At 36.9% G+C, this 24866-nt stretch overlaps 1 protein-coding gene and 1 pseudogene across 2 annotated transcripts in view; one reads left to right on the forward strand and one right to left on the reverse strand.

Moving 5' to 3' along the window:
- Positions 1–24866, forward strand: part of PCDH11X (protocadherin 11 X-linked) — a 985621-nt gene that overhangs the window by 302630 nt on the left and 658125 nt on the right. The gene's annotated exons all lie outside the window — the stretch shown is intronic.
- LOC122434889 lies at positions 3241–4147 on the reverse strand (annotated as a pseudogene).

Genomic DNA, 24866 nt, shown 5'->3' on the forward strand with positions numbered 1-24866 from the left:
TGAATGAAGTTTTAAGGGATCTCCTAGGGAATTTAAGGGGATTCACATAATTCAAATTCCTATTATAGCAACAGTGGATTGAGCCTTTAAAAGATATGAATTGAATTTATAGATGGAAAAGACTGACATCTGTAGAGAAAAATGCATTTTTATTAAAAATAAAAATATCACCAACATTTTATATTTACTAAAAGGATTGCTCCTTTTCATATTTTTATAGTATTTTCCATACTTTATTATATAAAATTAATGATTTTAGCACAACTGAAAACCATTTTGTTCATCATATTAAGTTTATCCTTAATGCTTGCTGGTATGATTTGAATTCCAAAATTAACAAATATCTGGCATCAAATTAGAGCTCTTATTGATACTTACATGCCAAAGTTTTGATGACCTGAAAGACAAGTTCATTCATTTGTTCTTTTTCGGTTACTTGAGTAGGAAATGGCAATTTAGTATTCTTGCCTGGAAAATTCTATGGACAAAGGAGGCTGGAAGGCTACAGTCCATGGAGTCACAAAGCGTCAGACAGGACTGAGTGACTTAGCACACAAGCACGGACAACAATAAGTGTTATAGCTATGAGAAATGCAATTATGTTTACTTTGTAGGAAAGCTATAATTCATACTTCAAAAACTATATTTTCATAGCATACAGCAAGATACTGATGTGAATGGAAGGTTTGTCTTTTTTAATATTGCTTATCATTTTATTGACATAAATTTGAAACATGGTCGAATGATTTCCCAGCATAAAATTCCATAGTCTACTGGAATTATGTTCTAATGCTTTCTTTACTTATTAAGTATTCACTATAGAAAACACTGTATACACAGAGCCCATTTTTGTGGAAGTACGGACTCTGGAGCTAGACTGTTTGGGTCTGAATTCTTGCTCCTTGAAGCTTTCTAGTTGTGTGATCTGGGACAAGTCAATGGACAGTTCTGAGCCTCAGTTTCCTCATGTTTTTAAATGGAGTTTTTAATAATAGTACTTTGCTTTCCATAAAAGAGTATTTAACCTAAATACCAGGAAAGTAGGTTATAAATCCTGCACGTGTAAGGCTTTTACACATCTGTCTTTATATATACAGTACTTAGGAGCATACCTACTAAGTATGATAAGCAAATAATATTTTGAATGAAAATAAATGTTCCACTGCATGTTGTAAGTTAATTATAATTTCCTTGTAATTTCTGGCTCAAATTGCACTGGAACCCAATGTAACACCATATTGTACCAAGTTTGCTGGTTTACATTCTAATCTAATTCAAGAAATATTTTTTTAATGAACTTCATAACATGATGGTCCCCTTTCCTCTGTTTCAACACCATTAGATGATATTCTTTTTCTTTTTTACACAATAAATGTTCAAGAGTTTATTCATACTAATTTCTATAGCATGGAGATTAGTTCAATAGAACTAACTCATAGGCTGAAGGATAGATGAATGGAGGGATAAATGGTTGGATGCAAAGACAGACAATCAGATGCAAAATATAGAATTACTTTTCAACACACTGTCTAGGTTTGTCATCACTTTACTGCCAAGAAACAATCGTCTTCTGATTTCATGGCTGCAGTCACCTTCCGTAGTGATTTTGGAGCCCAAGAAAAGTAAATCTGTCACTACTTCCACCTTTTCCCCTTCTATTTTCCATGCAGTATTGGGGCTGGCTGCCTTGATCTTAGTTTTTTTCTTTTTTTTCTTTTTTTTAATATTTAATCTTAAGTCAGCTCTTTCACTCTCCTCCTTCACCATCATCAAGAGGTTCTTTAGTTCCTCTTCACTTTCTGCCATTAGAGTGATATCATCCACATATCTGTGGTGGTTGTTGTTTCTTCTGCCTATCTTGATTCCAGCCTGTAACTCATTCAGCCTGGCATTTCTCATGATGTGTTCAGTTTATAGATTAAACAAACAGGGTGACATCAGACAGCCCTGTTGTACTCCTTTGTCAATTTTGAACCAATCAGTTATTCCATACTGGGTTCTAACTGTTGCTTCTTGACCCAAATACAGATTTCTCAGGAGACAGGTAAGATGGACTGGTATTCTCATCTCTCTAAGAGCTTTCCATAGTTTGTCATGATCCACACAGTCAAAGACTTTGGTGTAGTTAATAAAACAGAGGTAGATATTTTTTCTGACATTCCCTTGCTTACTCTATAATCCAGTGAATGTTGTCAATTTGATCTCTAGTTCCTCTTCCTTTGCTAAACCCAGCTTGGACATCTGGAAGCTATTTTTTCGCATAATGTTGAAGCCTAGCATGCAAGATTTTAAGCATGACCTTACTAGCATGGGGTCAGGGTAGGTCAGACGGAGGGCTTCAGCTGGTAAAGAATCCACCTGCAATGCAGGAGACCCTGGTATGATTCCTGGGTTGGGAAGATCCACTGGAGAAGGGATAGGCTACCCACTCCAGTATCCTCGGGCTTCCTTAGTGGCTCAGTTGGTAAATAACCTGCCTGCAATGTGGGAGATCTGAGTTCGATCCCTGGGTTGGGAAGATCCCCTGAAGAAGGGAATGGCTACTCACTCCAGTGTTCTGGTCTGGAGAATTCCATGGACTGTACAGTTCATGGGTCCAAAGAGTTGGACACGACTGAGCAACTTTCACTTTCACTTTACTAGCATGGAAGATGAGTGCAATTGTCCGATGATTAGCACATTCTCTGGTTATGATTTTTTATGATTATATCATGATAAATGACCCAGGAAGGATTTCCAACATAATATGTTCTAAATTCCAAGCTGATGAAAATGTACTATATGTTAATCAATTATTTATTATATATGGTTAGGAACAAAATATCAACTGTTGAGACATATGAATACATGCAGTTGATATCCTATTTTTTCTTTTTACTGTCAGTAACAATATAATGAAACTATGCAAATTTGCATTTTTTTTCTAGCAATATGGGAAGGTGTGAGGATGTATGGGACTTCAATCTTAAGAGTGTACAATGTTTTCTGGTTGTTGTTGGTCTCAACAATCCCCAAAGCGTCAGACAAATGTTAGGGTGGGAATTTTTAAAGTTAAAGGATATTAAAACATGATAAGAAGTTAGAGTCTGGATAAATAACTCTGAGCATTCAAGTGAATAACCAAAAGACCATGTTTGATAGTGTTGAAATTTTAAAAATAAATAAATAAATTACACATATAAAAGTGTGAACTTTATAGCCTTTTTATTATACCTCAATAAATCTGTTTTTTTTTTTTTCTTTTTGAAATGGACAAGTTATTTAATTAGGTTCTTTGCAAGAAGTTCAGAATACTACTTTGTGAGGATAAATTCCATTTGTGAGAGCAAACACAGAGCGGAGGTAGCCCTGGAGCTGAGGGACAGCTTTGATTCTTCGCAGAATTTGTGAGTCCACAGCTTTCTGATCAACCTTGAGCTGCCCTGTGATCTCATATTTCTCTCTCTGTGTGTGAAGATCTCACCCTCCTGGTGTTTGGGCTTATGCAGCTTCTTCTTCTTGAAGTAAGTGTCAGTGAGATGTTCTGGGATTTTCACACCACTGATAGTGATTTTGGTGGAGGTGGCAATGACAAATTTCTCGTGTGTTCTACGCAGAGGAACTCGATTGAGGGAACAGAGGCCCAGTCACAAGTAGCAAGCCACTGCCCAGCTGTTTCAGGAAAACGACCCTTTTGCCTCTGTGGCGCCCCTTGAGGATGATCAGAACAGTCCCAGGAGTGATCCTGGCGCGCAGCTTCCTCACGTGCTTATTGAAGGGTTTCTTGCTGTGACTCAACAGTTTCCGAGGCACGTCTTCAGTAGGGTAATACCTAGGCATTTTGCGGAGTTTGACCATAAGGGTACCACCGTTCTTGTCGCCACCAACTGGTTTTGTGACAGTAGAAAGAACCCCAACTTTCTTTTTCTTTTGACCTTGGATTTAGCTGCTGAATACTTCTCTTGTACAGGGCCTTTCTGGAATACATGGCTGATCGGGAATATCTGCCAATTCCTCTGACCAGGACAGGGTTTCGGCTGCAGTGGGGCTTCCCCTTCTAAAGTTTCTTCATCATTTTCACCTTTTGAGCCATGTTGCCAGCATTAACCTTCTTGGCTTCAGGTTTTTTCTTCTTAGTATCTGGCTTCTCAGCCTTTTCATCCGCCATCTTGCAAGATTGGAAAGAGCAATAAATCTGTTAAGATACTCATACAAACACTTTAAAAAATGTAAACTCTATTCTGAACACTTTCAATTAAGCTATCATATAAAGCACTCTACTTTAGTCTCTCCCTCCAGCTCCAGTGAAAACCAACACTGACACACTGAGGAGTAACAAAGTAGTAAAATCCTGTTTTCATTCTTCCCAATTTGTCCCTCATGTCATTGTTAAACTCTTTAGTAGCACAAAGCAGTTAGAATGAATATCCCATCTTCCATTTCTCCTGCCTTGTAAACCTGCTTGTTTACATAGTATGAATTGACTCATGGTGTGTGGAATGTAGATTTCACATAATTATAAAAACTGGTGGTCACAATATTTTTGAAAATTGTTGATTATTGCAGGAAAAATGGGAAATATTCTTACAAGGGACCATTTATTAAATTATAGTTATATGTGAGTTTTGTTGGAATGAGGAATACTAGTCATGAAAATGATTTGTTTTAGAAAAGATATATAAATGTGTGCTGATTTTTAACTCTTCATTGATTAATTTCCTTCTTTAATATATTATAAATCACAGAAGAACAAAAATCATGGTGAAGATATTAAATTTGGAGGGGAAAAAGAACTGTGCAGAAAACAGTATTATATGTATAGCCCAGTTATGAATCATTCATTCTCTCTCTCAATTCAGTTCTAGGTTTATATTAAGGCTACTGAAATAGAGTAGAAACTAAACTCCCAGACAAACACATTCCTCAAAATTTCAGTCAACCTAATAGGTATAGATTTGTCTATATTTTACTGAATTTAGTTTTTTTTCTTTCTAAACCATAGCAAACACTATGTTAAAAAATAAATTTGCAGATTATATCTACCTGTAATGTATTTGAACTCCATTATATTTATAATTTTGATTCTTTAAAAATATTATTTCCCAAAAAATTCTAGCTTTCTCCTCTCTATTTAGGCTCTCTAGTGTACTCTCTGTCAAAGCTTTATGAAGTAAGAAATTTTTCTTATTTACTGTGAACTTACTGAATTAAAGTCAAAAAAAAAATATTTTATTTTTACTGCTGAAATTAGATGCAGAAATATTTTTCTACTGTGAAAAGAAAGATCTGTGAATATTTATTTTATTAATATATGTTCATTGAGTGGTAAATCTATTTTTATTCACAGAATTTATTTCATGTGTGCTAATTTTAATTACAACACCAATCATGTTTGAGTTGTAATCTGAATCTAGAAAGTTATTAGAAACAGCTTTAATACATTTCAGATGTTTCTCAGAACTCCTGAGTGTGTTATTTATTAGGTTAGCAGAAGACAATTTATGTTTTATTGGCATATTGAACACATGCTTTAAGTGCATGAGGAGTCATAGGGCCACAAACTATGTTAACTCAACAGGCAATGGTATGATAATAAACCCCAGAAGTCAACCTATTATTTTTAAAAATAGCTACAAAATTGGCTTCATATCAGATTCATAGCATTTTGTATTCTTCTTAATGGTGATTCATAATTAGTGACCAATATGTCTGTAATTATTAAAAATTTCATAGTATGGCATGGTCAGGGATGTTCTGAAAATGACAAAACCTTAAGAGGTTTGACTAACTCGCATTTTTGTGGCAATAATTTTTCAGATAAGTGGCAGGAGGCCCAGCTAACATTGAAATGAGTGTTTGATACCTTTTAAGTTTCATGCTAAGCATTTTCATCTGTGCTTACTAAGTCATTGTCATTTAGATTTTCAGATTAGTTGAGGTTGATGCTGCTATTCCCATTTTGCAAATGACAAAATGAAGGCTCAGAAATAGTATGAAACTTGGCCAAGTTCACAGAACTCATACTTAGTAGAACCTAGACCCATGCTCCTGATTCTACTTCATAGACAACCATTTAATTAAAAACTTCAACCAGAGATCAAATTGCCAACATCCACTGGATCATCGAAAAATCAAGAGAGTTCCAGAAAAACATCTATTTCTGCTTTATTGACTATGCCAAAGCCTTTGACTGTGTGGATCACAATAAACTGTGGAAAATTCTGAAAGAGATGGGAATATCAGACCACTTGACCTGCCTCTTGCAAAACCTATATGCAGGTCAGGAAGCAACAGTTAGAACTGGACATGGAACAACAGACTGGTTCCAAATAGGAAAAGGAGCACATCAAGGGTCACCCTGCTTATTTAACTAATATGCAGAGCACATCATGAGAAATGCTGGGCTGGAAGAAGCACAAGCTGGAATCAAGATTGCCGGGAGAAGTATCAATAACCTCAGAGATGCAGATGACACCACTCTCATGGCAGAAAGTGAAGAGGAACTAAAGAGTCTCTTGAAAGTGAAAGAGGAGAGTGAAAAAGTTGGCTTAAAACTCAACATTCAGAAAACTGAGATCATAGCATCTGGTCCCATCACCTCATGGCAAATAGATGGGGAAACAGTGGAAATAGTGTCAGACTTTTTTTGGGCTCCAAAATCACTGCAGATGGTGATTGCAGCCATTAAATTAAAAGATGCTTGCTCCTTGGAAGGAAAGTTATGACCAACATAGATAACATTAAAAAGAAGAGACTTTACTTTGCCAACCAAGGCCCGTCTGGTCAAGGCTATGGTTTTTCCAGTGGTCATATATGGATGTGAGAGTTGGACTGTGAAGAAAGATGAGTGCCGAAGAATTGATGCTTTTGAACTGTGGTGTTGGAGAAGACTCTTGAGAGTCCCTTGGACTGCAAGGAGATCCAACCCGTCCATCCTAAAGGAGGTCAGTCCTGGGTGTTCATTGGAAGGACTGTTGTTGAAACTGAAACTCCAATACTTTGGCCACCTCATGGGAAGAGTTGACTCATTGGAAAATACCCTGATGCTGGGAGGGACTGGGGGCAGGAGGAGAAGGGTACGACAGATGATGAGATGGCTGGATGGCATCACCGACTTGATGGACATGAGTTTGAGTTGGTGATGGACAGGGAGGCCTGGTGTGCTGTGATTCATGGGGTTGCAATGAGTTGGACACGACTGAGCGACTGAACTGAACTGAACTGAACTGAACCTTTCAACATTTAACATTGTTATGAGGATGATTTGAAGTGTGTCGAGAGCTTATATAAATGCCTCATTAGTTCCTAAACCATATACAAGTTGTAAATTTGGCTTAACTTTATCTGTTTATAATTGTTTTGGACCCAGAAGTAAAACAGTGCTCTTTATAAGGAATGGACAAGATCAGTGTCCTTGTCATATCCTGACTGTGTAAACTTTTTAGTCACTTCATCTGTTAAAGTGGCCTATGGGGATGGCATGTGCCCAACTCACAGGATTTTGTGGGAGTTCAGTGAGATACTTCATATGAAAATTTTTACTTCATCATTCAAAGCCTCATCAGTAAGACATTTATACCTTAGTTTAATGTGGTCATTGTTACTCCTCCAGTTCAAGAGAAAAGTACTTGGGATTAAAAAGTAAGCTCAATGTGACTTATTTGCCTTTGAAATGGAAAACAAAACAAAATGTTTACAGGAAACCAGTTGCTCAAGAGAAATTCAAAATGTAAAAGTATAAGAGTATTTGCATTGCAAAGATAGAAAATACCCAATATCTGGCTAGCAAGAGCTCTTAACTGGTATCCCCAAAGCCTTGCATTTCCTATTACAGAAAAGGTAAAGAGAAAGTTTTAAAGTAGTCTCATAACTTTAACTTTTCCTAGAAGAGAATCTCTATAACAAGGAAATGGACCTACTGGGATATATTGGCAATGAATAAATATGCCTGAATAAAATTTGAACTAGGTTCCTTTATTTAACCTTGATTTTCACTACCACTTGACACATATTAGTATACTCATTGAAGGACCATTTTATTACTATGTGTCTCTTAGAAAAAGACCACATTAAGAAGCATCTATTGACAGCAGATTTGGAATTTTATTTTTGAACAAAAAGTCAGTTCAGTCACTCAGTTGTGTCCAACTGTTTGACCCCATGCAGCAAGCCAGGCTTTCCTGTCCATCACCAACTCCCAGAGCCCACTCAAACTGATTACGTCCAGCCATCTTATCCTCTGTCGTCCCTTTCTCCTTGTGCCTTCAATCTTTCCCAGAATCAGGGTCTTTTCCAATCAGTCAGTTCTTCACATCAGGTGGCCAAATTATTGGAGCTTCAGCTTCAGCATCAGTCCTTCGAATGAGGATTTAGGACTGATTTCCTTTAGAATTGACTGGTTTAATCTTGCAGTCCAAGGGACTCTCAAGAGTCTTCTCCAACACCACAATTCAAAAACATCAATTATTTGGCACTCAGCCTTCTTTATGGTCCAACTCTCACATCCATACGTGACTACTGGAAAAACCATAGCTTTGACTAGATGGACCTTTGTTGGCAAGGTAATGTCTTTGCTTTTTAATATGCTGTCAAGGTTGGTCATAGCTTTTCTTCCAAGGAGCAAACATCTTTAAATTCTATGGCTGCAGTCACCATCTGTGGTGATTTGGAGCCCCCCAAAATCAAGACTGTTTCACTGTTTCTATTGTTCCCCATCTGTTTGCCATGAAGTGATGGGACCAGATGCCATGATCTTAGTTTTTTGAATGTTGGGTTTTAAGCCAGCTTTTTTACTCTCCTCTTTCATGTTCATCTATAGGATTTTTAGTTCCTCTTCACTTTAAGTCACCTTAGTCATTTTCAACTCTTTGTACCCTATGGTCTGTAGCCCACCAGGATCCTCTGCCCATGGGATCCTCCAGGCAAGAATACTGGAGTCAGTTGCCATGCCCTCCTCCAGAGAATCTTCCCAACCCATGGACCAAACCCACATCTCCTGCACCTCCTGCATTGCAGGCGATTCCTTACCACTGAGACATCAGGGAAAGCTAGACTCAATATCATTTAATATTATCCCTGTGATTATTTGTATCAGTCGTTACCCCATGGAAGAGGAGCTGTTTTTCTGATGCTAATTGGTACAGTTACTATTACAAACTGGCCACTGCTGTGAATCAAACTAGTTTTCTTTTCTTAGCATTACAAAAGTTTTGCTTACTTTAACCACCATTTATCTATTCAGTCATGAAGCCCCTAAAGGCACATTAAAATGATAGATATTTAAATCTCCACACTTCCATTAAAATCAATTTCTTACTCATATAGTTTAAAAAAACAAATTTATAGTGTCTACAAAGATTCAATCTAGAGATGTTAGAGTGTTGTGAAGAATTGTCTTTTAATATGTCAGATATGCCTATCAATAATAGTTTATCTAACTTGCAAAGTCCAGTTATTATACATTTTCAGGGATCAAATATGTATTGGCTCTTCAAGATATAGCCATTGATATAAAATAAATTATCAGAAATTTTTCAGAACTAAAATTTAAGCCATGCAGGAGTGATAAAATAGGATCAGATACACTGCCCATTGTTACCAGGAAAAGTGGCAATGTACTTCTTAAAGAAAAATGTGTACCCTGCTTCTTTTCCTTTAAACCAATGCTGAAAATGAGGCAGACATTGATCATTCCATATCTAATAATGAGTGGAACACAGAAAGCCAACTGACAGAAAGCGTAATAATAAGATAGGCTATATAACCATGTTTCATCTACCTTAGCCACTTTTTATTTTCCAAGTGTCTGCAGAGCAGTCACAGAGGAACCCTGAGGTGATGGAGGGGAATAGACTTGTCTGTGTAAACATATCAAGACAAATTGTGACATCAGTAAGTATCTGATGGTTATTTTCTGGAAGGTCAGTTTTTTTTAGATATAATATGAGCCCAGGTGAGGTAGGTAGACTCACTGGTGATGGGACTGTTAATCAAGATGTTTCAGGAATGGTGGGAGTTGTTTGCAGCTGGATGAATAAAGTGCTGGAAGAGTGTACCTATTTTGGAACTGTAGAAGGTGAGAGTAACATAGATCAATCCAACTGAGGCAAAAGCTATAAACGTGTTTGTTATGGTGCTATTTACAAGTGCATTATGTATATGTAATACAATACAACTTGATGCTCACTGGGTTCATTTATTTCTTATGATGTCATTCTGATCTTCTCATTGAAAGCAGCTTTATTTCCATTAGATATGTTTCTCAAAGCATGATCTGTAAAAATCTGAATAAGAATTCTCTGGGGAACATGATAAAAGCATAATTTTTATTCAGGTAGTTGCTGGATCCACAACAAGAAACATCTATCTCTTTGATTTCTTTTTGTCATAGTGCTATTTTCTATCAAACTTTTTCTCTTGTTAGCAATTGATTGTGACATTTCTGTAATGTGAGATATTTTAAAAGCAAACTGAGACATTGGAAAAGTACAGAAATGATGGCAATTATTCTGTATTTCAATAAATAAAGTTATAATGAGGCCATATTAAGACACATAGCTCAGCTTCAGATATAAAGTAAAGCTTGTGCTAGGAAAATTTTGGTATTTTTAGGAAATTTAACTGAACTTATATATGTCTAAAACTGAAGAAGAAAAACAAACATCCATGTTTCCTACTGTACATAATGATCTAGTTTAAGAAAAAAAACTTAAATATGTTAGTGTATCTTATAACAGAATTATCTTTCTTGGTGTGTTTTAATCCTGATTTTCCACTATCTGTAGGTATTTATGTAGAAATGATTCTACTTATTCCCCTATTGTCCAAGCAATTTAGCTTATTGGAAAACATCTCTTTTTCTGCAACTGATGTTATAGAGACATAAATCAGGGATGGACAAAATGCAATAGAGAATCCATTTCATTTCTAAATAATCAATACTGCTTCCATATAATGCTCTTCTGAGAATTTTTCCTACCCAATAATTAATTTCACAAGTAATATTTCATATATTTATTTGAAGGGTGTTCAGTTCAGTTCAGTCACTCAGTCGTGTCCAACTCCTTGCAACCCCATGAACCACAGCACGCCAGGCCTCCCTGTCCATCACCAACTCCCGGAGTCCACCCAAACCCATGTCCATTGAGTCCATGATGTGATCCAACCATCTCATCCTCTGTCAACCCCTTCTCCTCCTGCCCTCAATCTTTCCCAGCATCAGGGTCTTTTTTTTTTTTTTTTTTTTAATTTTTTTATTAGTTGGAGGCTAATTACTTCACAACATTTCAGTGGGTTTTGTCATACATTGATATGAATCAGCCATAGATTTACACTTATTCCCCATCCCGATCCCCCATCCCACCTCCCTCTCCACCCGATTCCTCTGGGTCTTCCCAGTGCACCAGGCCGGAGCACTTGTCTCATGCATCCCACCTGGGCTGGTGATCTGTTTCACCATAGATAGTATACATGCAGGGTCTTTTGAAATGAGTAGCTCCTCGCATGAGGTTGCCAAAGTATTGGAGTTTCAGCTTCAACATCAGTCCTTCCGATGAACACCCAGGACTGATCTCCTTTAGGATGGACTGGTTGGATCTCCTTGCAGTCCAAGAGGCTCTCAAGAATCTTCTCCAACACCACAGTTCAAAAGCATCAATTCTTCGGCGCTCAGCTTTCTTCACAGTCCAACTCTCACATCCATACATGACCACTGGAAAAACCATAGCCTTGATTAGACGGACCTTTGTTGGCAAAGTAATGTCTCTGCTTTTTAATATGCTATCTACATTGGTCATAACTTTCCTTCCAAGGAGTAAGTGTCTTTTAATTCAGTGGATGCAGCCAGCATCTGCAGTGATTTTGGGGCCCAGATAAATTAAGTCAGCCACTGTTTCCACTGTTTCCCCATCTATTTGCCATGAAGTGATGGGACCAGATGCTATGATCTTAGTTTTCTGAATGTTGAGCTTTAAGCTAACTTTTTCACTCCACTCTTTCACTTTCATCAAGAGGCTCTTTAGTTCCTCTTCACTTTCTGCCATGAGAGTGGTGTCATCTGCATATCTGAGGTTATTGATATTTCTCCCGGAAATCTTGATTCCAGCTTGTGCTTCTTCCAGCCCAGCATTTCTCATGATGTACTCTGCATAGAAATTTAATATGCAGGGTGACAATATACAGCCTTGACAAACTCCTTTTCCTATTTGGAACCAGTCTGTTGTTCCATGTCCAGGTCTAACTGTTGCTTCCTGACCTGCATACAGGTTTCTCAAGAGGCAGGTCAGGTGGTCTGCTTTCCTATCTCTTTCAGAATTTTCCATAGTTTATAGTGATCCACATAGTCAAAGGCTTTGGCATAGTCAATAAAGCAGAAATAGATGTTTTTCTGGAACTCTCTTGTTTTTTCAATGATCCAGTGGATGTTGCCAATTTGATCTCTGGTTCCTCTGCCTTTTCTAAAACCAGCTTGAACATATTGAAGTTCATGGTTCAAGTATTGCTGAAGCCTGACTTGGAGAATTTTAAGAATTACTTTACTAGTGTGTCAGATGAGTGCAATTGTGCAGTAGTTTGAACATTCTTTGGGATTGCCTTTGTTTGGGATTGGAATGAAAACTGACTTTTTCCAATCCTGTGGCCAATGCTGAGTTTTCCAAATTTGCTGGCATATTGAGTGTAGTACTTTCACAGTATCATCTTTCAGGATTTGAAATAGCTCAACTGGAATTCCATCTCCTCCACTAGCTTTGTTCATAGTGTTCCTAAGCCCCACTTGACTTCACATTCCAGAATGTCTGGCTCTATGTGAGTGATCACACCATAATGATTATCTAGGCTGTGAAGATCTTTTTTGTATAGTTCTTCTGTGTATTCTTGCCACCTCTTCTTAATATCTTCTGCTTCTTTTAGGTCCCTACCATTTCAGTCCTTTATTGAGCCCATCTTTGCATGAAATGTTCCCTTGGTATCTCTAATTTTCTTGAAGAGATTTCTAGTCTTTCCCATTCTATTGTTTTCCTCTGTTTCTTTGCATTGATCTCTGAGGAAGGCTTTCTTATCTCTCCTTGCTACTCTTTGGAACTCTGCATTCAAATGTGTATATCGTTCCTTTTCTTTTCACTTCCTTTCTTTAAACAGCTATTTGTAAGGCCTCTTCAGACAGTCATTTTGCTTTTCTGCATTTCTTTTACTTGAGTATAGTCTTGATTCCTGTCTCTTGTACAATGTCACAAACCTCCATCCATAGTTCATCAGGCAGTCTGTCTATCATATCTATTCCCTTAAAGCTATTTCCCACTTCCACTGTATCGTCATAAGGGATTTGATTTAGGTCATACCTGAATGGTCTAGTGGTTTTCCCTACTTTATTCAATTTAAGTCTGAATTTGGCAATAAGGAGTTCATGATCTGAGCCACAGTCAGCTCCCGATCTTGTTTTTGCTGACTATATAGAGCTTCTCCATCTTTGGCTGCAAAGAATATAATCAATCTGATTTTGGTGTCGACCATCTGGTGATGTCCATGTGTAGAGTCTTCTCTTGTATTGTTGGAAGAGGGTGTTTGCTATGACCAGTGCGTTCTCTTGGCAAAGCTCTATTAGCCTTTGCCCTGCTTCATTCTGTACTCTAAGTCCAAATTTGCCTGTTACTCCAGGTGTTTCTTGACTTCCTATTTTTGCATTCCAGTCCCCTATAATGAAAAGGGCATCTTTTTGGGGGTGTTAGTTCTAGAAGGGTGTTAATTCCAACTAAAATCATTGTTTTCTTTTCTGTATTTAGAAAAATTGCTTTTATTTCCTCCTTTCTTAGTTTTCTTTCATAATAGTATTGCAATATTCTTAATTCTATTTACTCTGGTTGTTGTTGTTGTTCAGTCATGTTTGACTCTTTGCAACCCCATGGACTGCAGCATGTCAGGCTTCCCTATCCTTCACCATCTCCCGGAGCTTACTCAAACTCATGTCCATTGAGTCAGTGATGCCATCCAACCATCTCGTCCTCTATCATCCCCTTCTCCTCCTGCCTTCAATCTTTCCCAGCATCAGGGTCTTTTCTAAAGAGTCAGCTGTTTGCATCAGGTGGCCAAAGTATTGGAGCTTCAGCTTCAACATCTGCCCTTCTAATGAATATTCAGGATTGATTTCTTTTAGGATGGACTGGTTTGATCTCCTTGCAGTCCAAGGGACTCTCAGGAGTCTTCTCCAATACCACAGTTCAAAAGCATCAATTCTTTGGCACTCAGCCTTCTTTATGGTCCTACTCTCATATCCATACATGACTCCTGGAATTTACTCTGCAATTAAAAGCTAATTTGTGATATAACATCACAGCCACTGAACCAATTCATGTTAACAGCTTTTCCCAATTGTGTTTCTGTATCTATGTACTGAAAGGACATAGATCTTATAAGTTAAAAATCAATACCAAAATTGAGGCAGAGCCAAATTGTTTGATATATATGCATGGCAATACTTTCATTCTTGATAGTAACTCTAAGGTGGGATTATTTTCTTCCTCATACAATGCTGGACTCCAAATTCAAAGATCCTTGAAATGCTTTTTATTGTTTTTACCTAAATCTCCTCATAGAGGCCTAAACTGAAATGATATAATAACTAGCCATTTTATTTCCTTAGAATAGGTAGTCTCAAAGTTTTAGAATTCAGAAAATCACCTGAAAATCTTGACAACACATAGATTTGGTAGGTCAGAGGTCATGCACAAGAAGCTGTATTGTAAAAAGGTACCTCAGCATCCCTGAAAACAGATGGTTCTTGAACTCATCTCTGAGAAGCAAGATTCTGAGAAAATATTTTGTACGGGATTTCTATTTGAATGAACAAATCGTATTCCCCTCTATGGCACCTCAATGCCATAGTGTGAAAAAAAAAATGTCTTGAAGAAAAGTAACAGTGAAACTTTCAGAAAGTGGCTCAGACTATATATTGCTTTAGAGATTTCTTTTTTTCCTTTGAGCAAACTTTACTTTCTTCAAGCATATTTTAAGTTTCTTCAACTTAAATAATGTATCTGTTCCAAGGTCATTCTGGTTCTTCAAAACAAATTCAAACAGAACCATAAAACAAACTTGGAAGAATTGAACAAATTTCAATGACATTTAAAAAATATGATTTAATCCTCACAAAAATTCATGAGAGTAACTATCAACCTTCTCATTTTACAAATGAGTAAATGGAACTTCAGTATTATCAATTTTCCCAAACCAAACATTTAGTAAAAAGAAGTCCATGTTTCAGGTATATCCACTGTAGCCCATGACTCTTTCCACTGTATTAAGCATTTGTGTACAAAGACATAGTGGATAGTACATAGTGGATAGTACATTAGAGGCTGTGGGAAAGCATGAGTTCCCTCTTGTTGGTATTCCATTCTTTATAATATATATATATTATAATATAATATAATAGTAAGACTTCAGTGAAATCAATCCAGCTGGAAGACCTGTGGCACCATCCTTTTAACTACAACTATCTCTCTAAATGAGCAAAGGAGGTATTAGAGAAACTTACTGGTAAAAGATGAAGAGAAAGGAAGTCTGTAGAAGGAAATTTTTAACCTCTATCTCAAATATTGTTCCAATGTCAGCAGGTTTATGGTATCTAAAAAGGTTATGCATCATTTTACTTGAATCCTTTTTCTAACATTTTGCCTGTCTCTGAGAGAAAACCAGTGAAAGACTACAGCAACTGTTCATTATTGTCATCATCTAATGAAGATGAGCCAAACTTAGAAATCATTCCTAGTGCAATGTAGTGAGAAGCCAATGTTTATCACCCAGAAAGGGAAGCAAAGGACACAGCTATAATTTGTTCGGGAATTTTTCCAGTAAGGTCTGTGATCAATTAAGTGGTTCCTTTTTTGAATTTTACTGAGATCGGACCTTGATGCTCACAATGTGGAACAGACATATTAAAAGGGTTGGAAAAGGATCAGCATCATAAAAGCAGAATTATACCAAAAGGGAAATATAACGGGAGCCCCATAGCCTTTGTGGGACTGAAGTTTCCCTTGTCAAACATGTAAAATCTTCAAATGATATTATTTCAGTAAAACCCAATATGAATCATCTAATTTTATTGGCATTTGGCATTTTTGTTTCCTGCCAGCTAACACAATATTCTGATCTGAATACACAGTGAAAGTGTAGTCACTCACTCGTGTCCGAGTCTTTGTGGCTCCATGGACTGTAACCGACCAGGCTCCTCAGTCCATGGGATTTTCCAGGCACAAGTACTGGAGTGGGTTGCCATTTCGTAAATACAATAAAATTGACATCTGCCCATCTGGGTTTACTCAAAATTTCTAGATCCTCAGTTTTTATTTTCTGGCACTAAAAATACAGAAAAACCTTTCTCTGTGCAGTCAAATAGTCTCCTAGATGCAAAGTTAGATCTAGTGTGTTAGAAGTATGGACTGAAAATCTTGGGAGGAATAGACTTATTTGATAAAGGAAGCTCTTTTCACTTGGAATATTAGAAATAATTTCATAAACTCCCTCTATCTTCTAAAACAGTAATGTTCAATGAAATAAGCTCATTGTCTTTCATTTATCTTGCTAGTAAACCTTTTCATACACATCATTCAAACATTAAAACTCTTTAGGACCTATCATGGGCTGAGAATTGTGCAAAGAAATAAAGGTGAGCAAGACAAAATTGTTACTAGTCCTCATAGAGTTCCTCATAGCTATCCCAGACAGCTTTTCAGGACTCTCCACAGCCATTAACTGCTCTCATCTTTTTGTTGCTTGTGCATGTCATGACAAAAGCTACTCATATATAGCTGGTGCCTGATGTGCTGCAGTCCATGGGGCCCCAGGGAGTCAGACATGATTTAGTGACTGAACACCAACAACATATAGTTGGTATTATGGTTTGAAAATAATTACACTAGTATGCCACTTTCTTTGGTGAGTTTATACATGACTTAAGTCATTAGCAGTTGTTTCACATACCTAAAATTAAATAGTAATTACTATCATTTAAAACCTTAATCTCAAAACTTTGAGTACTGAGATGAGTCAGCCCCATGATCATAGTAAACTTTGTAGAAAATCCATGCATTTTTCCCCATAGCTTTCACGTGATTCTTGGACCATAGTTAAGCAGTCAGTGCATCCTTGTTGCATGAATAGAAGACAGCATAATGCAGTTATGCAATTGAAGGAACACCTGAGTAGAAATAAGGAAATAGTCATTCTAGCTTTAATTCTACTATTGAATCGCCATGTGATATTTGTGAAATTATTTCCACTGCATGGTCTTTGACTTCTTTAACTGCAAAATCAGGAGAGTGAACTTCATGAGATTTATTTCCTTCTAGCTTCACCAATATAGAATGTGATACCGAGTGTCATTTGGAAGAAAGTATTTCTCATTGCTTCCATAGCAGTTCTCATCCTTATTGACCACATAATAAATACTTCAAAAACAAAAAGAAGAGAGCAATAAAGAAGGAAGGGTAGAAGGAAAGAAGGGTAAAGAAACAAGTGTAAACAAACTGGTTACATAAATCCCACCTTAGCATATAGTTCATGCTGCTGCTGCTTCTAAGTCGCTTCAGTCGTGTCCGACTCTGTGCCACCCTATAGATGGCAGCCCACCAAGCTCCCCTGTCCCTGGGATCCTCCAGGCAAGACCACTGGAGTGGGTTGCCATTTCCTTCTCCAGTGCGTGAAAGTGAAAAGTGAAAGTGAAGTCGCTCAGTTGTGTCTGACTCTTCGCGACCCCATGGGCTGCAGCCTACCAGGCTCCTCCATCCATGCATGGGATTTTCCAGGCAAGAGTACTGGAGTGGAATGCCATTGCATTCCCCGATATAGTTTATAAATTCCAGAAAAATAAGAAACATAGAAAGGTATAACTGTTAATTTTTTAAAGGAATTTAAACTAAAGCTTGGAGCTAGATATTTCCAGTTAGGCAAAATCAGGAATAGCTTTATTTCTGTTAAGACTTTGGACCTCCAAAGCTTTAATCAAACATTTTCACAATTTTTCATTATAGTAATAAAAAGGTTAAATTTTTATTTATAATCATATTTAAACTGTCTTATTTTGAGTGCCTCAGTAAGGAAAATGACTGGCTTATAACTATTATTATTACTGTTCTCATTGGCACTATGCCTGTTCCTAGAAATAAAGTAGAGTAGTTTTTCCCTGTGGACTCAACAGATTATTAAAACTATTTTCACTATTTCCTGCATGCTTTAAAAAATTAATATTCTCACCTGTTCTTTGAACAGAAATATGTATATTTCTAAGCCTTCATTTTTATTTTAATTTTTGTAATAATAATAGTTATGAATAAATTTGTCTCTTACTGAAAATTGATTTTTTATTTTAAAATGGAGATTCTGGAAAATTTGGCATTCTTACAATATTTTAGTTTAAGCATTGGAAAGATCTGCTCATATTGCAAAATATTTATAAAATGGTTTAACTGAATCCCAATAGTATAGAAATCTTAAATTCTTTCTTTCTCTTTTCCTTTTTCAGTTGTATAGATAGTATACTTGTTTTAGGCACCATTTGCTTTACTTTTTGAAATTCACCATTAGATATGTGTTTACAAGTGTTGTTGATTTAGGTAAGTTTTCTTGAGATTTGCTTGTAATATTTGCAGGGTGTACCAGCTTCAAGTTGTTTAAAGGCTGCTAATGAGTGATTCTTAGAATTTTTGGCAGAATGAGGACAGTTATAAAAAAGGAACAGCAACACTGTCTGAATAGCATGGTACCACTTTCCCGACTGATGGTACTTTACATTAAACCTTTTGCTCAGCTGAGCAGCTGACTATGCTAATTCTTCAGAGTTGTGTTAAGCCTCACTCATCCCCCCCCAACCCGCCCCACCGAAGCCTACTTTCTGGGAATAGCAAAAGAGTCATCTGTTCAAATCAGGTGGTCAAAGTATTGGAGCTTCAGCTTCAGCATCTGTCCTTCTGAGGAGTATTCAGGGTTGATTTCCTTTAAAATTGACTGGTTTGATCTCTTTGCTTTCCAAAGGACTCTCAAGAGTCTTCTCCAATACCACAGTTTGAAAGCATCAATTTTTCAGCTCTCTGCCTTCTTTATTGTCCAGCTATCACATTTTAAGCCTAAGGATATATATGTGTGTGTGTGTGTGTGTGTGTGTGTGTGTGTATATGTATATATGTACATGCACACACTCACACAGAATCTTCCCCTAGGAATAATGATTCAGTATTGCCTATTTCAGTATTCAAAGCAACTTTATTGAACTATTGCAAATAGAGAAAATTGTAATCATTGAATGAAGGAATGAATCACTGTCCCAGAAACTGTAACTCATATTATTTATTTAATGATCAACTTACATGAATGAACTCTAATTATAGCTCAGTAATTTCCCAAAGAACCTTGTGGTAGGCAGAATAATGGCCTCCCAAGGATGTCCCCATCCTAATCTCTGATAAATGTGAATATGTCAGGATACATGGCTAAAGAAGATTATGGTTGCAGATGTAGTTAAACTTACTCTTGAGCTGACTTTAAATAGGAAGTTTAGAAACTTTCCTGGTGGTCCAGTGTTAAGATTCTGTGCTTGCATTGCAGTGGGTAAGGAGACAATCTCTGGTCAGAGAATTAAGATCCTGCATGCTGTGCATTGAGGCCAAAAAAAAAAAAAAAGGTTATTTTGGATTATCTTGGTGAACCCAATGTAAACAAAAGGACAAATAAAAGTAGAAGAGGTGGCAGAAGAGGGAGGACAAAAGATGGCAGTGTGGCAAAGACTCAGCCTAACCCTGCTGACTATGAAATTACTAGAGGACTATTATTTAAGGAATGTGGGTGGTCTCTAGAAGTTGGAAAAGGCAAGGAAACAGATCTCCCTTAGAGTTTCCAGAAAGGAAGGCAATCCTTGATTTTATGCACATGAGATCCATTTCAGATTTCTGACCTCCAGAATAATAAATTTGTGTTTTTTTAAACAGTTAAGTCTGTAGTAAATTATTTACAGTAGTAATAGGAAACTGATGGGGAAGTTTATAATCTCCTCAGTTCTGTCTCACCGCATCAAAACTTTGAAGGGATGGATGGGCCAGTGTTACAGCTCAATTTTATTTGACAAGCAAGGGGAAATACATCCTCGAGGCATGAGGTCGTGCCAACCCAAAAGACGTGAAGAAAAGAGAAGTCCCCAGCTCAGTTGTGGCTCAATTTTAATATTTCTTTTTCTCCTGCCCCCTGAGCCTGCCCTATATAAACTGGGCCAGCCAGGAGGGCTGTTTGCCTCACCTCAGGTTCTCACTCTGGTCCCCCAACTTTCTTTTGTTCTATTTTCATGGGCTTTTCCCTTCTTTGTTTTTTAGCCACCACCATTCTGGACTCTTTTTTCCTATTCTAACTATCTAACAAAACAAATACTAATGTCTTCAAATAATAAGTTTTTTTTTTTTTTTGCTGTTGTTGATGTCATTTTTGTCAAAATTATAAAACTAACTGGTACTAAAAAAGAGTCAAATGAGAACAACCTTTTAGCTGAAAACAATTTCCCTTTCAATATTATTTGTTATCATGGAGTAGAAAAGTTTGAAGATGATAGCACAAGTTGGAAACTTTACCAGGAGCAATTATTGGATACAGACAATGATTTACCTTGATACCAATAAAAGCACACCTCTCATTTCAAGTTACAGAGTAGGTTGCTCTCCTATCAATGTGTGACATGGATCATACATTTTTTGTAAAATTACAAATATAGTATTATTAAAGTAATATTACTAAAACACTAGAAAGTATCCCTCATATAATTATTAGCCCCCCTCCCCAACCTGGATGCAACCCTGCTTGAATACCTTATTGGGAAATTGGGGAGGGGGATTGACTCTGACAAAAAATATGTCAGCAAAATGAAACACCTGTGTCTCATGTACACCTGTGCATGTTTTCCTCTCAAAATTCATTTTCTATTGTGGAGGATTCATATAACAATGATATATGAAGAGTGATACAGAGATGGGGAACTGGAATAAAATATGTAATTTATCTAGTGTTGATCAATACGCATACACATACACAGATACACAGAACTGGATATTGGCATCATAGAAGAGGTAAGATGCAGACTTTGACTTAAGAGATGACTATGATGTGATATCTTTAATTTGCAGCAGCCATTCAAATAATGGAACAATAGATGAAAAACAACACTATAAGCAGAGAATACTGTAAGAAATGGCTTGATTTAGAAAAAGCAAAAATATCTGACAGGCTGAGCTCCTTACATTATTTATTTAATTTTATCTTTGTTACAATCCTCTGGGGTGGGTACTATTTACTATCTGTTTCCCTGATGGAGAAACAAGACCTAGAATAGTTTAACAGTTTTCTCAGGGTCATGGATCTATTATGTGACATAGCTAGGGCTGAGATTCATGTCTGCCTGACACCCTGATATCATTCTGCTCTCACACACTTGAGGAGTCGGGATATAGAGAGGAAATAAGATTGGGTAGATTTCAAACACTTAATAAAGACTTAATTCAGTTTGTAAGTGACCATACTTCCAAATAAGGCATATCTTTGCATATATACACACCTAATCTTTGAGGAATTATTATTTCTTCAATAGATTAATCTAGCAATATCCAGGAGACTTCTGTATTTCTTTGACATAACTATGTAAATTGCAGAAGTACACATTAACATCTAAAATCATTTGTCTCTGTGGGAGAAGGCAAGGGTGGGATGATTTGAGAGAATAGCATTGAACCATGTATATTTTCATATGTGAAATAGATTGCCAATCCAGGTTTGATGCATGAGACAGAGTGCTCAGGGCTCACTGTGCACTGAGATGACCCTGAGGGATGGGATGGGGAGGGAGGGAGGAGGGGGGTTCAGGATGGGGAACACACGTACACCCATCACTGATTCATGTCAATGTATGGCAAAAACTGCTACAATATGGTAAAGCAATTAGCCTCCAATTAAAATAAATAAATGTTAAAAACAAGCAAACAAAATAATAAAAGCATTTGTCTGAATGTCATATAAATAAAGTTAATGGTGTGATAAGCTTTACTGTTGCTATCACAAGGATAATATGGAGTACTTCGGAATATATGATACGATAGGATAGTGAGACTAAACTGAATACTTTATAAGTCATACTAAAAAGATGAGTGTCCCTAGGGATATTGCTTTTTTAAGAAGTAAAGAAATGTCAATCAATGTTCCTTAAAGCAAGTGGGCAGATGACTTGAATTAGAGAAATTTCACTGCGTATGAAAGCTAGTACATGATTAACAGCCTATAAAAATACCAATTATTAAAGATTAAATATGAAATGCTTCAGAAAGTGTACAAAATTTTAATTTTTGTCAATAATTATAAGACATTAACAAATGATGGAATGTACTATTAATCTCAGGTTGAGAAGTGGAAGAAAAATGTAGTTTGACAACTAGTAGCTTTCTTAGGCTTTCCAACTTTTTCTTCACTGTCTTAAACAAACAAACAAAAAAAACCTATTACCTTCACAAATATGCAAATGTCAATAGCACAATTATTGCAGAATTTAAAGAAGATGCAATAGAATATGGTAATGTATTTGAAACAAACTATGAATATGTAAAGTTTGATATGTGAAGTATTAGAGCTCATTAAATAAATAAAATAATGAAGTATATTGGATATGAGAGTTTGCATTCATCTTTTAGAGCACTAGTGCTATATGTAAATGAAAAAAGAAACTTGCTGTTAATTTTCATTATGTATCTTCCTGCAATGGAAAGACATTTGGGAAAAACAAGTCCTGATAGTTGTCACTATATTTATTACTAAAATTAAACAAGTACAGTTACTATGTTTAGTAAGGTAATTGATATGAACCATGAAGGTAAAATTCAGACTTAAACTGAAGAAAGTAGGGAAAACTAGTAGACCATTCAGATATGACCTAAATCGAATTCAATACAATTATACAGTGGAAGTGACAAATAGATTCAAGGGATCACATCTGATAGACAGAGTGCTTGAAGAACTATGGACAGAGGTTCCTAACATTGTACTGGAGGCGGTGATCAAAACCATCCCTAAGAAAAAGAAATACAAAAAGGCAAAATGATTGTCTGAGGAGGCCTTTCAAACAGCTGAGAAGAGAATCTAAAGGTAACGAAGAAAAAAAAAAGATATACCCATTTGAATGCAGAGTTCCAAAGAATAGCAAGGAGAGATAAGAAAGTCTTCCTCAGTGATCTTTGCAAAGAAATAGAGGAAAATAACTGAATGGGAAAAACTAGAGATCTCCTCAGGAAAATTAGAGATACCAAAGGAACATTTCAGGCAAAGATGGACACAATAAAGTATAGAAATTGGATGGATAGAAGCAGAAGATATTAAGAAGAGGTGGCAAGAATACACAGAAGAACTGTACAAAAAAGATCTTCATGACCCAGATAACCACCATTGTGTGATTACTCACCTAGAGGCAGACATCCCGAAATGCCAAATCAAGTGGGCCTTAGGAAACATCACTACGAACAAAGCTAGTGGAGGTGATGGAATTCCAGTTGAGCTATTTCAAATCCAGAAAGATGATGCTGTGAAAGTGCTGCACTCAATATGCCAGCAAATTTGGAAAACTCAGCAGTGGCCACAGGACTGGAAAATGTCAGTTTTCATTCCAATCCCAAAGAAGGGCAATGTCAAAGAATGCTCAAACTACTGCACAATTGCACTTATCTCACACACTAGCAAAGTAATGCTCAAAATTCTCCAAGCCAGGCTTCAATAGTATGTGAACCGAGAACTTCCAGATGTTCAAGTTGGATTTAGAAAAGGCAGAAGAATCAGAGATCAAATTGGTAACATCCACTGGATCATCGAAAAAGCAAGAGAGTTCCAAAAAAAAAAATCTATTTCTGCTTTATTGACTATACCAAAGTCTTCAACTGTGTGGATCACAGCAAACTGGAAAATTCTTAAAGAGATGGGAATACTAGGCCACCTCACCTGCCTCCTGAGAAATCTGTATGCAGGTCAAGAAGCAATACTTAGAACCAGACATGGAACAGCATACTGGTTCCAAATTGGAAAAGAAGTACATCTAGGCTGTATATTGTCACCTGCTTATTTAACTTATATGCAGAGTACATCGTGCGAAATGCTGGGGTGAATTAAAGCACAAGCTGGAATCAAGATTGCCAGGAGAAATATCAATAACCTCAGATATGCAGATGACGCCACCCTTACGGCAGAAAGCAAAGAGGAACTGAAGAGCCTCTTGATGAAAGTGAAAGAGGAGAGTGAAAAAGCTGGCTTAAAACTCAACATTCAAAAAACTAAAATCATGGCATCAGGCCCCATCACTTCATGGTAGCTAGATGGGAAAGCAATGAAATTGTGAGAGACACTCTTTTTTTGGGCTCCAAAATCACTGCAGATGGTGACTGCAGCCATGAAAATAAAAGACATTTGCTCCTTGGAAGAAAAGCTATGACCAAACTGGACAGCATATTAAAAAGCAGAGACATTATTTTGCCAACAAATGTCTGTCTAGTCAAAGCTATGGATTTTTCAGTAGTCATGTATGGATGTGAGAGTTGGACTATAAAGAAAGCTGAGCACCGACGAACTGATGCTTTTGCACTGTGGTGTTGGAGAAGACTCTTGAGAGTCCCTTAGCCTGAAAGGAGATCCAACCAGTCAATCCTAAAGGAAATCAGTCCTGAATATTCATTGGAAGGTCTGATGTTGAAGCTGAAACTCCAATACTTTGGCCACCTCATGTGAAGAACTGACTCACTGGGAAAGACGCTGATGCTGGAAAATATTGAAAGCAGGAGGAGAAGGTGATGACAGAGGATGAGATGGTTGGATGGCATCACCGACGTGATGGACAT

This window comes from Cervus canadensis, chromosome X (assembly GCF_019320065.1).
Source record: "Cervus canadensis isolate Bull #8, Minnesota chromosome X, ASM1932006v1, whole genome shotgun sequence".
Taxonomy (NCBI): domain Eukaryota; kingdom Metazoa; phylum Chordata; class Mammalia; order Artiodactyla; family Cervidae; genus Cervus; species Cervus canadensis.